This window comes from Sus scrofa, chromosome 1 (assembly GCF_054392235.1).
Source record: "Sus scrofa isolate SSC_HxYL_T2T_F1_AM1 chromosome 1, Sscrofa_HxYL_maternal_Yorkshire_Landrace_v2.0, whole genome shotgun sequence".
In the NCBI taxonomy this organism is placed as follows: domain Eukaryota; kingdom Metazoa; phylum Chordata; class Mammalia; order Artiodactyla; family Suidae; genus Sus; species Sus scrofa.
In genome coordinates, this window is record NC_139383.1 from 21,348,081 (window position 1) to 21,362,562 (window position 14,482).

Consider the following 14,482-nt stretch of genomic DNA (forward strand, 5'->3'; position numbering starts at 1 on the left):
AATAAGATTGCCGTTGATGTTTTTGAAACTGCCTTTGGTGAATGTATATACTTATATCTCTAGGATACATACCAAGGAGGTGAACTGGTGATCTTTGGGTGAATTAGTTGTATTTCCATGAATATTAATAATGTTGAACATCCTTTTATACCTTTACTGGCCATTCAAATTTCTTTTGTGAAGTCCCTGTTTAAATCTTTTGCTTACTTTTTAAAGATTAGGTTATCTTCTTGTTAGTGATTTTTAGCTCCTTATGTATTTTGAGTAGGAAGTCTTTATCAGTTACATCTTTGCAAATATTTTCTGCCTATCAGTTCTCTTAATGGTGCCTTTGGATGAGCAGATTTTATTTTTATGAAGTCCAGTCTATCAACATTTTTGGAAGGAGGATGAGGGCTAGTGCTTTTTTTTATGCCCCGCACATAGTGTTTTCCACTTTCATTGTTTCCCTCTATCAAGGTCCTAGAAACATTTGCTTATTTTTTTTTCCTTCATTAGGTTTATAGGTTTAGTCTTCACAGTTAGCAGTTTGATTTATCTACAGTTGATTTTATGAGGTAGGGGCCAATATTTACTTTCTATGTGGTCAGCCAGCTACTCTACACATTTATTGAAAAGACTTTACTTTTTCTTCCATTGAATTGTAGTGGGACCTTTGTTAAAAATGAATGATCAGGGAGTTCCTGCCGTGACACACTGGAAACGAATCCAACCAGTATCCATGAGGATGCAGGTGTGATCCCTGGCCTCGCTCAGTGGGTTAAGAATTCAGCATTGCCGTGAGCTGTGGTGTAGGTCGCAAATGTGGCTTGGATCTGGGGTGGCTGTGGCTGTGTTGTAGGCCAGTAGCTGTAGCTCCAGTTCGACTCCTAGCCTGGGAATGTGCATATGCCAAGGGTGTAGCCCTAAAAAAAAAAAAATCACATATTTGGTTCTGTTATGGATAATATTCTCTTCTACTTTATCAATTCTTTCATTAGTACTACCTCTTCTTAATTATTGTAGTTTATATTAATTTTTTCCCCCATACCCATGGCATGTGCAAGTTCCCAGGCCAGGGATGGAACCTGCGCTGCAGTCACAACCTATCACATCTGCAGCGATGCTGGATCCTTAACCCATGGTGCCACAGGGGAACTTCCTATGCTAAGTCTTAACATATAGTACTGTAAAGTCTCCAATTTTGTTCTTAGGATTGTTACAGCTATTTAAGTGCTTTGCATTTCCATGCCCATTTTAGAATGAGCTTGTCAGTATCAAAAAGAAATCTACCAGACTTTTGAGATTGCATTGACTCTACAGAACAATTTTAGGAGACATCTTAATAGAATCTTCCAATTTATGAACATGGCACATCTCTTAATTGAATACATTCTTTGGTTATTCTTAGCATTTGTTTTATATTTTTCAGTGTGGAGGACTTATACACTATTAAATTTATTTCTAACCATTTGATTTTTTGATGCTGTTGTAAATAGTATCTTTTTTCACATTTTATTTTCCAAGCATCTTGCTAGTATATAAAATACAATTGATTTGTGTGTATTGAGCTTGTATTTAGTGACCTTGCTAAATTCATTTTTCAGTTCTGGTAGTTTGTAGATTGTTGCAGATTTTCTAAATATACATAATCAGGTTATCTGTAAAAAAAATTTAAATATCTTTTTTTAATCTCTATTCCCTTTTTTTTTCTTGCCTTATTGCACTGGCTGGAAACATTGAAACAATATTTAACAGAAGTATTAAAATAGACATCTTTGCTTTTTCCAGATCCTAAGAGAGAATATTTGACTTTTAAGGATGCTGTTTACTATGCATTTTTTTAAAATAGATGTCCTTTACCAGATTGAGAAAATTTTCTTCTATTTCTGGTTTACTGAAATTTGTTTTCACAAATGCATATTAAAATTTTTAAAGCCTTTTTATTTTTTTATTTTTTTTCGTTTTGCCTTTTCTGGGGCCGCTCCCATGGCATATGGAGGTTCCCAGGCTAGAGGTCCAATTGGAGCTGTAGCTATTGGCCTACGCCAGAGCCACAGCAACTCAAGATCCGAGCCATGTCTGCGACCTTACACCACAGCTCATGGCAATACCAGATTCTTAACCCAATGAGCAAGGCCAGGGATTGAACCCACAACCTCATGGTTCCCAGTCAGATTCGTTAACTCACTGAGCCACAGTGGGAACTCCTAAAACCTTTTTATTATGAAATAAGTTTAGATTTACAGAAGAATTGCAAAGGTAGTACGGAGTGCTTCTTCTAATGTTAAAGTCTTAAATAACCATGATGCATTTGCCAACATTAAGAAATTAACATTGGAACAATACTATTACCTAAACTATAGACTTTATTCAGATTTCCCCAGTTTTTTCCACCAATGTTCATTTTCTGTTCTGGGATATAATCCATATACCACATTATATTTAGTTCTCCTGTCTCCCTAATCTGCTCTAATCCATGACAGTTTTTCAGTCTTGTCTTGTTTTTCATTACCTTGCCATTTTAAAAGAGTATTTTTAATCATGTATTTTGTACAGTGTATTTTAATTGGGTTAGTCTGATGTTTTTTCATAATTAGACTGAGGTTATGAACTTTGAAGAAAGAATACCACAGAGATGTTATGTTCTTCTTCTTGCATCATATCTGGGGGCACACGATAGCCACATCAACATGTTAACCTTGATTACATAGTTCAGATGGTGTCTGCCAGGCTTCTCCATTGTAACATTTCTGTTTTTTGTTTTCCACACTCCCATTTGTTAGAAGCAAGTCCACTTTCAAGGGGAGGAGAGGGGAAAATATTGAATGATTTGTGAATATATATGAAAACTACCATAATAATTAAAGGATATTTGGGGGGATTTATTTTAAGGTTGGGCAAATGTCCTATTTTTCTTTGAAGTTTTGTCCACTAATTTTAGCATTCAACCAGTGTTCCCTACAGCAATTATTATTATGGTATTCTAATAGGGATTTTTCCATTTCCTTTATTCTTTCTCCTTTTGTTAATTGGAATTCTGACTCTGAATTCAGTTCAGTTCCTAGTTCTGCCCCTTCCTTGCTGTGCAGTGTAATATTGGACAATGATTGAATTTCCCTATATTTCAGTTTTCTCATCCGTAAAATGCAGAGAAGAGATGTCTACCATAGAAAATTGTTGGAGTTCCTGTCGTGGCTCAGTGGTTAACGAATCCAACTAGGAACCATGAGGTTGCGAATTCGATCCCTGGCCTTGCTCAGTGAGTTAAGGATCCGGCGTTGCCATGAGCTGTGGTGTAGCTTGGATCCCAAGTTGCTGTGGCTCTGGCGTAGGCTGGCAGCTATAGCTCCGATTCGACCCCTAGCCTGGGAACCTCCATATGCTGCAGGTGCGGCCCTAGAAAAGACAAAAAAAAAAGAAAAAAAGAAAAATGTTGAGAGGATTAAAAGAGTTAATACATGGAAAGGGATAAAAATTTTGCTTAGTGCCTAGGAAGTACTTATTTTTTTCTTGATTTCTTCATGTGATAAGTAATTTTAATTTTAATTATTTTAATAGTTATACAAATTATGAAATTATCTTGTACTCTTGGGTAAAGTTTACATACATGATCTGGATTTAACTTTTTATTTTTTTTCATGTACTATTCATGAATCATATAGTAGCTATGGAAAGGACATAATGAATGGTAGATTTCTAAAAATACATATATAAATTACACAAGAGCTTAGCAACTGAGGTGGCAATATTCCCAACTCTCTAGAGTGATTTCTGTCTGAGTCTTTTGGTAGAGCCAGAGCTAGAGATAGCTCTTGCAAATGAATCTTTTTGATACATTCATTGAATCATTTCAATTCATTCATTGAAATGTGGCCTATAATTGTGAAAAGTGGCTACTCAGTAGGAAGGAAGAATAATTTTAATTTTTCTATATGTTTTACCTTGAACATTGCATTGTTTTAGAGGTTTAATATTTGGAATGTTTTTGAAGATTTGTTTGCCAACAGTATGTATTGAGGACTTTGAAGGTGCTGACCATATGTTTTTCTATTTTGGAATACTGTGTTTGCTCTGGGAGATCTTATGGGACAATCAGAATCACTTTAAAAGTTGAAGTCAGGCCTACTTTAACTGTTCGGGGAAACTCAATTTCTGTTACTTTTTAAGAAGTTGATAAAATTGAACTCGTGTGTCTTTCCCGTCTGTTTTTTTCCACTCCTCTCAGCATCTTGGATTAGGTCCTTATCAGTCTGTGCTGTTTCCCCTCATGTTGAGGTTTTCTTTCCCTTCCTATCGTGTGGAATGACCACCGGGGTCATTTCCCTGGAAAGAATTCTTCAGTGACATCCCCAGGACTTGAGAGAACAGGTCCTTGACTGACCGTGGTCATTTCTCTCTCTAGTCCCAAGTGCTTTAGAGTCTTACTCCTCAGAATTAGTCCAGTGGCACAATTGGTCTAAACCAGTCATTAGAACCCGAAGTCACTAAGCTGTTTTTGAGGCTCTGCTTTTTCTTCATGCCGTTTCTTCTGCCTTAAGTGAATTTTCCAAAAATTTTCTAGGCTCTATTCAGACAACACTCACTCTACCATCCTACTAGCTAGATAGGAACCCTATAATTTGTAATCTATAGCCCTTGTTAAATTCTTACCTTTCATCACCAATCTTTATATCTAAATGTCATTTCTAGTTGGTCAGGTTCTTAGAGATAGGGTTCCAGTACCTACCATGCTATACTTTGCATACAAAGAGCTATTGCTCAATAGCTACCATTCTTAAGTACCTACTATAATTGTGCTACAATTTTGCAAAGTAAGTATATTCTCTCTGTTTTAAATTGTGGAGAAACTCAGTATCAAAGAGATTAAGAAACTTGCCCAACACCAGTATAGTTAGTAAGTAGCAAAACTGGTTTGTCTGACTCAAAAACTTGCTGTTTCTTCTGTCGTCCTACCTTGGTACTAAAAATAAATAGTTAAATAAAATTATTAGATATATTTATGGTAAAACACACCATTCAAATTGCTTTACCTATATTACTAATATGCTACTTGGAATCTTCCTAGCAGTGACTAAGGTAGTTGTTGTGGACTAACTGGCGTACTCCTATTTTCTTTGAATTTTCCTTCCAAGTTTTTAATTGATATTAATGAATAAGGTTTGATAATTTTAGCTTATTTTGGAGTAAGTGAAAAGTTAGAAACTTAAGCACAACTTGTTTGGTCTTTATTTATTTATTTATTTTCCCACTGTACAGCAAGGGCGTCGGGTCATCCCTACATGTATACATTGCAATTACATTTTTCCCCCACCCTTTGGTCTTTATTTTTAAGTAGAAAATTTTGCATTTGCTTAGGAACCTTACTAGGCAACGGATAAGGTAAAAATCGTCTGCTTATCTTTTTGAAGTTCTTTTTCTTCTATTGAGGTATAAAATACACAAGGAAAAAGTATATAAAGTGTGCCAATCTTAAATATATAATTTGATGGGGTTTTTAAAATATACATCACCTGTATAATCATTGCATGAAAATAGACAATATTATGTTCATCCAAAAGGAGGCACTTCTCTCACGGACCTCCTGGCCAGTACCGCCTCTAGAAGTAACACTTCTGATTTCCGTCACTATAGGTTAGTTTTGTCTATTTATGAACTTCAGGCGTAACCAAGTAATATGTACTTTGTATTTGATTTCTTTCATTCAGCCTAATTTTTTGAAATTTATCTTCTTGATGCATGTATAGTTTATTCTTTCTTTCTCATATATATTTTCCCTAGCATTCCATTCTGTCAGTATACCACGATTTGTTTATCCATTCTGTCAATAAAAGTGTGGGTGTGTTCTCACTTTGGCTGTTATAAAAAAAAAGTTGCTGAGAATAGTCATACATAGATGTTTTGGCAGACATTTGTAGTATTTCACTGGGGAATATATGTAAGACTAGAATTAAAGTCAAAGAATAGCTATGTGTTTAGTTTAGATAAATTCTATGAAAAAGTTTACTGGCAGTGAATGAATAAATGTACACTCCTGGTAGCAGTGAGAGTTACAGCTCTAGTTCCACGCTTTTACCAGCACTTGATATTGTTACTCTTTTTCATTTTAAGCCCTCTGGTGAAGGTGATGCTCTGTCTCATGGTTTTTGTGTGCATTTCCTTCATTATTAACAATGCTGAGCCTCTTCTCACATGTGTCTTAGCTAACTTGATAAGGTAAAAAAAAATTTTTTTTTCTTTAGGTCTTCCACACATTTTTATTGGGTCGTTTGTAATCTTACAGATTTGTAGGAATTCTTTATATTCTGGATATCCTTTGTTGGATGTATGTATTGCAAATAGCTTCTCAGTCTGTGACTTTACTGTTTTCTCTTTTAATGATATTTTTTGATGAACAGTTCTTAAATCCAGCTTATCAATATTTTGACCTTACTGTGTGTCCAGTTTTAGAAATCTTTGCTTTTTCTGCATTCACAAAGATACTCATTTTCTGCTCATATTTATATCTGTGATCCATTATGTGATCTATCTCAAACTAATTTTTTGTATAATGTGAGATAAGTATCAAAGTTGACTTTTTTTTTTAGTATAGAAATCCAGTTGCTCTGGAATCATTTTTTGAAAGGACTTTCCTTTCCACCTTTGAAGTGTAGTCATGTCCTTTTTGAAAATCAAAAGCCAGAGTTCCCATGTGGCTCAGTGGGTTAAAGATGCAGCACTGTCACTGCTATGATTTAGGATGCTGTTGTGGTGTGGGTTTAATCCCTGGCCTGGGAACTTCCACATTCCATGGTGTGGTCAAAAAAAAAAAAAAAAAAAATATATATATATATGTATATATATGTATATATGTGTATATGTGTATATATATATATGTATATATATGTATATGTATATATATGTATATGTGTATGTATATATATATATGATACACATATACATATATATATAAAGAAAAAAAGAAATGGAAGTGCCCATCCTTATCCATGGGTCTGTTTATGAACTCTCAGTTTTATATCATTATCCCATTTGTGTATCTCGTGGTTGAAGACGGGTAGTCAGGCTCTAGCTATCATGTTGGTATTCCAGTCAAGAAGGAGGAAAAAATAAGGGTATGTTTTTTCTTCAAGGGTGATTCCCAGAATTTTCATGTAACACTTAAATACCTACATCTTGTTAGTCAATAATATGACAACTTTTATCTTCAAAGAATATTGGGAAAATGTATTTATTCTGGGGGCTCATGTGCCCTTTTAAAATTCAGAGATTACATTACAAAGGAAAAAGGGAAGCGTGGATATTGGGGAGAATTTGCTGTTGTTGCCATAGCTTCTATTTGTAAGCATTTTGTAGGTACCTAAGAAATATTTCATTTAACTAACTCTCAGCTACCTCTCATGGCAGTCTAATACTCACATATGCAGATATCATAGGCCTGTGATAGACAACTTTCCTAGATCTACTTGACAGGAAGTGTGCCAAATGGTTACCAAGTCAGCTACTTCCTGGAGAGACGCATGTTCAGATCTTGTTGAGGTTCCTCTTCAGTCACTTCTTTAGATGATATTGTTGCCATCCTAGCAGTTGAGAGGGAATGAAATTCTAAATCAAAAAAATCTAAAGAAAGATGTGGCTCATCAGATCTCATAATAGAGAGTGCTGTGGTGGGAGAGAGACCAAATAAAACGTCTTTGCTCTTGGTTAGCTCTTAAGCATCCTCCATCCTTTGCATTTTGGAAAAGAGACTGGAGGTCTAGATTCCAGTTCTTCTCTTTGTTTTAACTTTATTTTTAGTTACCATTAATGCCATCAGTAGATGTGGATTTTTCATTTCATATGAAACATTTAATATTACTAGACCTTGACATGAAGGTCTCTGTTTGATAGATAATGCTTGGACTCACTATCCATTGGGCTTTTACATTCCTGCGGGAAATACTCTGAAATATCCAGGAATAGTAGGTTTATTAGCTTGCTTGGGGTGCCATAACAAAATACCACAGGCTGGGCGGCTTAAACAACAGAAATGTATTAACTCATAGTTCTGGAGTCTAGAAAGTCCAAGATCAATGTGCCAGCACATTTGGCATCTGATGAGGCCTCTCTTCCTGACTTGCAGATGGCAGCATTCTTGCTGTGTCTTCGAATGGCCTTTCCCCTGTGTCCTGGGTATGTGCATGGAGAGAGAGTGGTCTCTGTTATCTCTTTCTCTTCTTATAAACTCTATTGGATAGAGCTTCATCCTCAACCTCATTTAACCTTAATTACCTTTCTAAAGGGTCTATCTTCAAATACAGTCCCATTGGGGGTTAGGGCTTCAACATTTGAATCTGGGGGGACATAATTCTGTCCAAAACAGTGGGTTTCCTAGAAATTCATGCAGCAGGAAAATATTGGGACTGAATATAAGCTGCTTTAGTGTTCATAATAGTCTCATTCTATGCCGTATATTTTATAAGAATAATAGGGGTGTTTATAATGCAGTTCATTTAGTTTAGCTCCTGTTGGAAATTTTGAGAGCTCGTATAAAGTAGAACTGTTTTAAATCTGTTTGCACTTCTGCGAAGCATGAAGTCAGTGTCATGTATTTTAGGGGTAATACCATGTCACATTCAAAATGATGTTTAAAACTGCAATCTAGAAAGTTGTTTTTAAATAGCTGGTGAATGATGTAGATCACATATGATGTAGAACACCATTCATTATGGTTTAAAAATCTGCAGTATGTAGGAAAATTGTGTCTTTTTGACACCTTTATGAGATTATTAAGATAATACAGATCCATATATAGTCTTTGGATGTTGTAGGTTATAAATTTCACCAGCTCACTTTAAGGATTTTTTTTTTTTTTTTTTTGCAGTGACTTGTTTTGTTAAGTTTCAGTTACTTCTAGTTTTCCCCCAACAAAATCAGAGTAGAGATGATGGAAAATATTCTAGTTTTAACGTGTAAGCATGTTACTCAGATTTTTTAAAAAATTAGAGTAGATGGTATCTGTATGTGTGTAAAGCAACAAGGAACATTTAATTTTCTCTATTAAGTTGACAATTCAGAATATCTTATAATTAATTGAATTCCCTGCCCTCTCTCACACTTGCTTGGATTAAAATAGGAAAGAGCAAAAGAGATTGGTTGGCCCATGAGGTTGCAAGATTTTGAAGAAGATTGATTAAAGGTTGTATATCTTGAAGTCCATGTTTATTCCATGAATCTTATCTTAGAAGCTCTCAGCTGTTCAGAAGTCGGCATCTCTATTCCTGTAATTGTTTTGACAGGTGGCAGGAGTGATGTAGTCTTTTTCATCTCTTGCCTGGATATTTTGTCTTGGTTTACCTATATGTGTTGTTTTTAAATGGGAAACATCAAACTTCACTAGCCAAATAGGATCCACGGCAACATAAAATCTTTGTGGGGGACTTAGGAACAGTTAATGTAGAGCTAATTGTAGTAAAGGCAGCATCTGACCTTCCTTTTTGGAGCATAGACTGATATATAACAGTTCCTCCTGAACTGTCACTTTCAGATCCCCATTTGTAAGGGGGAAATGAAGTGAAATAAGTAGAAAATTTTTCCAAATGAAAAGGAGATCATAAATCTGCTAAAAACAGATGACTGTGGTAAAAATCCAGATGGTATATAATATAGTTCAATAGTGAGATGCCCTGGAGCTAGTAAAAAAAAAAAAAATCAACATAATAGAAGAAATTTGATATGATCAGAAATCTACTTTAAAGGGCACAATCTGTTTTTTAGATCAGAGAAGAGAAATAACAGAATTTGATAGCTGTGGCTTATAAATGTTATTTACATAATTAAGAAAAGAATGTGTCAACTGTGTAAGTTTTGACCACAAGGGATTTCGTGGCATTTTTAACATAACAAAGGGAGAAGGATTTGGCAAACAGAGGAGACTGTTAGGTCCCTAAATATCTCTATTGAGTATGGTAAAGTGGATCCTTTGATTGTCAATGGTTGATACCACTGTCCACTAAAGTCATTTAACTAACTTAATTATTTGGATTATTTTAAGAAGTCTTGTGTCAATCAGGAGAGACTGGGTTATGCTGTAGAACAAAAGACTCCAAAAGCTCAGTGGTATGGGTGTTTCTGTTGTGGCTCAGTGGTCATAAACCCAACTAGTATCCATGAGGACATGGGTTCCATCCCTGGCCTCACTCAGTGTGAGGGATCTGGTGTTGCTGTGAGTTGTGGTGTAGGTCTCAGACATGGCTCGGATCTGATGTGGCTGTGGCATAGGCTGGCAGCTACAGCTCTGATTCGACCCCTGGCCTGGGAACTTCCATGTGCTGTGGCTGTGACCCCCCACCCCACCCAAGGAAAAGGGAAACATGAAAGCCTCACTGAAGTCACTGGTCCATAGCAGTTTTGAAATCCCTCAGGACAGGTATCTTGACACGTAGAGGAGCAAAATGTTTCTTAATTAGGGTCTGATTCTTCCTTCTTGTTCATTGTTTTCAGAGGCCCTGGATCTTCCCTCTGGAGGATTCCTTTCTTTTATCTCCTTAGCCACAAGTGAAGTGGAGAGTAAAGAATTTGCTCTGCTTGGGAACTGAGCAACACTGTCTGCCTACTTCTTCGAAATAGAAGGTTGGGAGCCAAGGTGTCATGTTAAAACTTAGGGAGGCTGGTTCTTTTGGCAGCACAGTTCTCTACAAAATCTATAAGGTTTTTTATCTGCTTCCAGTCAGTTCTATGTACTAGTAAACACATCTCTTTTTTTCTTTTGTTTTGAGAGCTGATTCTCAGATATGCTGCATTGATTTGCTCTCTCATTCCTGCAGCTCTCTTTCTTGACTGTCGACCTAAAGAAAGTTATTTTGGGACCAACTGGCCTATCTTTCCAGCCCTTAAGGTAATTATTCTTACTGCTTCCTGACCACAAAACCATGGTCGTGTGTTTTAGGTTTTTGCTAGAGAAGCATTCTACTTCTAGTACCAATTTCTGTACAGTCAGGGTGGGCAAGAGTTACAACGTACTAATAAGGCATCTCTGAACCTTGGTGCTTCACAGAGTTTCTTGCAAGTTTATGTTCTTGCTCACACTGGACATCCATTGTGGATTGGAGGACAGGGGGAACTGTACTCCTTCCACACTGTCAGACGCAGGAGTGTGATGCACCACCATCTTGTAGCTGTATGCTTTCTGAAATACTTGGTCTTCTTGATTGCCAGTGGTCTTGTGTTAATAAGTAACTGTTTATTGGCAGCCTAGATTAAGTCACATTGCCCTGCCTAACTAAGGAGCTATATAAATTTAAGCAGAAATATAAATAGAAGAATACACAGTGTACATCAGGTGAAGTTATAAGTTAAGACAATAAACTAACTGTAAAAATATACACTAGCATTCCTTGACATACTAATCTCTTATTTCCTGGAAAACCTCCAAGTTAGAATGTGGAATTCTTAGAGTCTTGAGATTTCCACACCTCTAGAACATGGCTGTGTAGGAAGAACTGACCCATCTTCTCTTTTCTTCATGCCCTGGCCCAAATTCTGTACTATGAAGGAAACATATTTGGTTATGTCCACACCCCTGTAAACAGCCACCCCTTGGCCACTTCTTGGGGCTAGAGCTGCACACACGGTTGTATGATCTGTCTTCAGAAACAAGATCTGGGGGAAGGGGCTGTGCAATCCCTAGTAGCAGACTTAAGGCTCATTGAGGAATTCCATGATTCTAGGATCCTGGAGCATAGGCTAGGAGGGGAGTGTGGGCTTGGGTGGTTATGTCCCCTTGGACACTTGGACTTCTCCCTCTAGAGGAGAGGGTTTGATCTGAATGTCTCTTGCCCAGGTTTAAAGGCAGTACTGAGGAAGTGTAATGTCTGTGTACCTAGAAAACGAGAATAGGATATAGATGAGCACAGAAATCTATACCATAGTCATGCTTACTAATTTAGCTTCCCAGATGGAGCTAGGGGAGGGAAAATGTCTTGATCACCAAAGATGAGTACAATATCGTGACAATTATAATTTTTATTATAAATTCCCATTCTTATGTATTTGCTTATAGCAAATTTTCATCAGTCCTAGGTTATCTGACCTTATGGAGGTATTGGGACTATGTCATATCTTTCGGAGTGGCCCTTACCTTGTTACTGTGTAATAGGAACAACTAAGAAACTGTGAAATCTAACCGTCACTAAGAGCAGTTAGCCTGGGTGCAGAATCCAGGTGATCAGATCAAATGCTAGCTCCACTACTTCACAGATGTTTGATATTGGGAAGGTTTTATTCTTTCTGAGCCAAAGTTTTCTTATTTGTAGAAAGAGGATAAAAATCACTTTTTCTCAGACTGTTGTGACAAGTAAAATACTATACACCAAGTGATCTACACAGAAAATAGTCATAGGTCAAGCTAAGGCTTTTTCTGTTAAAAATTATGAAAAACAGATTTTTTCCTTCTTTCTTTTTTTCCTGCTTTTTAGGGCCACATCTGTGTCATATGGAAGTTCCCAGGCTAGGGGTCAAATCAGAGCTGCATCTGCCAGCCACAGCCACAGGGAATCCAAGTTGCATCTGCAACCTATACCACACAGCTCATGGCAACACTCCATCCTTAACCCACTGAGCGAGGCCAGGGATCAAACCTGCATCCTCATGGATACTAGTCAGATTCGTTTCTGCTGAGCCTCAATGGGAACTCCCAAGATTTTTTAAAGAGCGAGTCTGAGACTTAGTACTGGGAGGATGACATAAGGGAGGAAGAAGGTGAGATCCCTGGAAGATAAAGTTCTTAGTCTAATATCCTGAAAAGGGCAGCTCTGGGCTCTTATCTCCAAGGAAGGTATGTCTTTACTATCTCAACCTAATAATCTCTCTTGAGTTTCAGTGTCCTGATTTTTTAAATGAGGATAATAAGAATTGCTTTGATGACCTTGATAAGGATCTTTGATAAAGTGTTGGAGATAAGAGCCAAGGGAATGGGTTGGGAAATGCATAGGAGGTGAGGAAATGGGGATTATCTGTTTTCATTCTTTTCTGAAGTTAATCTGAGAAAGTTAGTCTGAAAACAGTAGGAGCTGGAGAGTAGTGTGAGTTCAGTGAAGGTTTTGTTTATTAAAGGTTGGGAATTATCAGAGCATGATTGTATGTTGGGCAGAAGTACCTCTAGTAGAAAGGGAGAGGATGATAATGGAGAAGAAACTTTGGATAGAGAGGTGGTGCTAGGAAGGGAAATTTGTAGATTTAGAATTGGAAAGAGGAGTTCCTGTTGTGGCGCGGTGGAAAGGGTTCGATCCCTGGCCCTCCTCTGTGGGTTAAGGATCCAGCGTTGCCGTGAGCTGTGGTGTAGGTTGCAGATGTGGCTTGGATCTGGCATTTCTGTGGCTGTGGCCTAGGCCAGGGTCTATAGCTCCGATTAGACCCCTAGCCTGGGAATCTCCATATGCCATGGATGCGGCCCTAAAAAGACAAAAAGACCAAAAAAAAAAAAAAAAGAATTGGAAAGATGAGATGCTCTGTCCAATAGCTTTTTTTTTTTTTTTTCCTCCTCTCAGTGAAGTGTGAAGTAGTGATGTTAGCAGAGAGAGATGCATGTGCAAGTGGGGGGATTGGGAGATCACTTGGAAGAAAGAAGAGAAAGTGGGAAATAATAAGAGCGAGGGAATGTTCTGGAGTTGTTGCGCGGGCTCTAGAACCCAGCTGAATCTGAGTTGACAGAGTCCTAGCTGTGATACCTCATCTCTAAACCCTCCATCTCCATTTCTCCTGCAGTAGCCTCTGCACTCTATTGTTTCTGAGCATTTTTAATATCCCCTGAGGCATTCTGCAGTTACCCTGAGCTACCTAATGGGGCCGTCCATTTAAATCCAAAGTACCTATTATTATTTGGTTAGCTTTCCTTTTTTTTTTTTTTTTTTTTTTTTGTCTTTTTTGTCTTTTTGCCATTTCTAGGGCTGCTTCTGAGGCATATGGAGGTTCCCAGGCTAGGAGTCTAATCGGAGCTGTAGCTGCCAGCCTACACCAGAGCCACAGCAGTGCGGGATCTGAGCCGCATCTGCGGCCTACACCACAGCTCACGGCAACACCAGATCCTTAACCCACTGAGTAAGGGCAGGGATCGAACCCTCAACCTCATGGTTCCTAGTTGGATTCGTTAACCACTGCACCACGACGGGAACTCCTGGTTAGCTTTCTGATTACAAAATTGTATAGATTTTGAGTAGTTTCCTCAGCTTTGTCCCCTAGCTCTTGTAATTTTTTGGTGTGAGATGTTGTAGAGTGAAGTCTTTCAAAATGACTAAAAATTGTCTTCATCTCTGTCTAAGGTCACTGAAGTGGACTGAATGTTTATGTCCACTCAAAATTCATATATTGAAATCCTAACCCCCAGTGTGATGCTATTTGAAGGTAATTAGGTCATGAGGATGGAGCCCTCATGAATGGCATTAGTGCCCTTATGAAAAGATGCCAGAGAACTAGCCAGCTTTTTTGAGAATACAACAAGAAGTCAGCAGTCTGTAGCCCTGAAGAGGAT

At 37.6% G+C, this 14,482-nt stretch overlaps 1 protein-coding gene across 29 annotated transcripts in view; it reads left to right on the forward strand.

Annotated features, from left to right (window-relative positions):
* PLAGL1 (PLAG1 like zinc finger 1) overlaps window positions 1-14,482 on the forward strand; it is a 67,458-nt gene that overhangs the window by 6,474 nt on the left and 46,502 nt on the right. For 2 of the 29 annotated variants that reach the window (XM_085011822.1, XM_085011798.1), the window contains exon 3: window positions 648-733. The exons of 25 other annotated variants lie outside the window; for them this stretch is intronic. The gene's annotated coding sequence lies outside the window, so the exon portion shown is untranslated. Of the gene's footprint in view, window positions 1-647; window positions 734-10,781; window positions 10,853-14,482 lie in introns of all 29 variants that reach the window. 2 more of the 29 variants (XM_085011818.1, XM_085011788.1) reach the window with 1 other exon arrangement.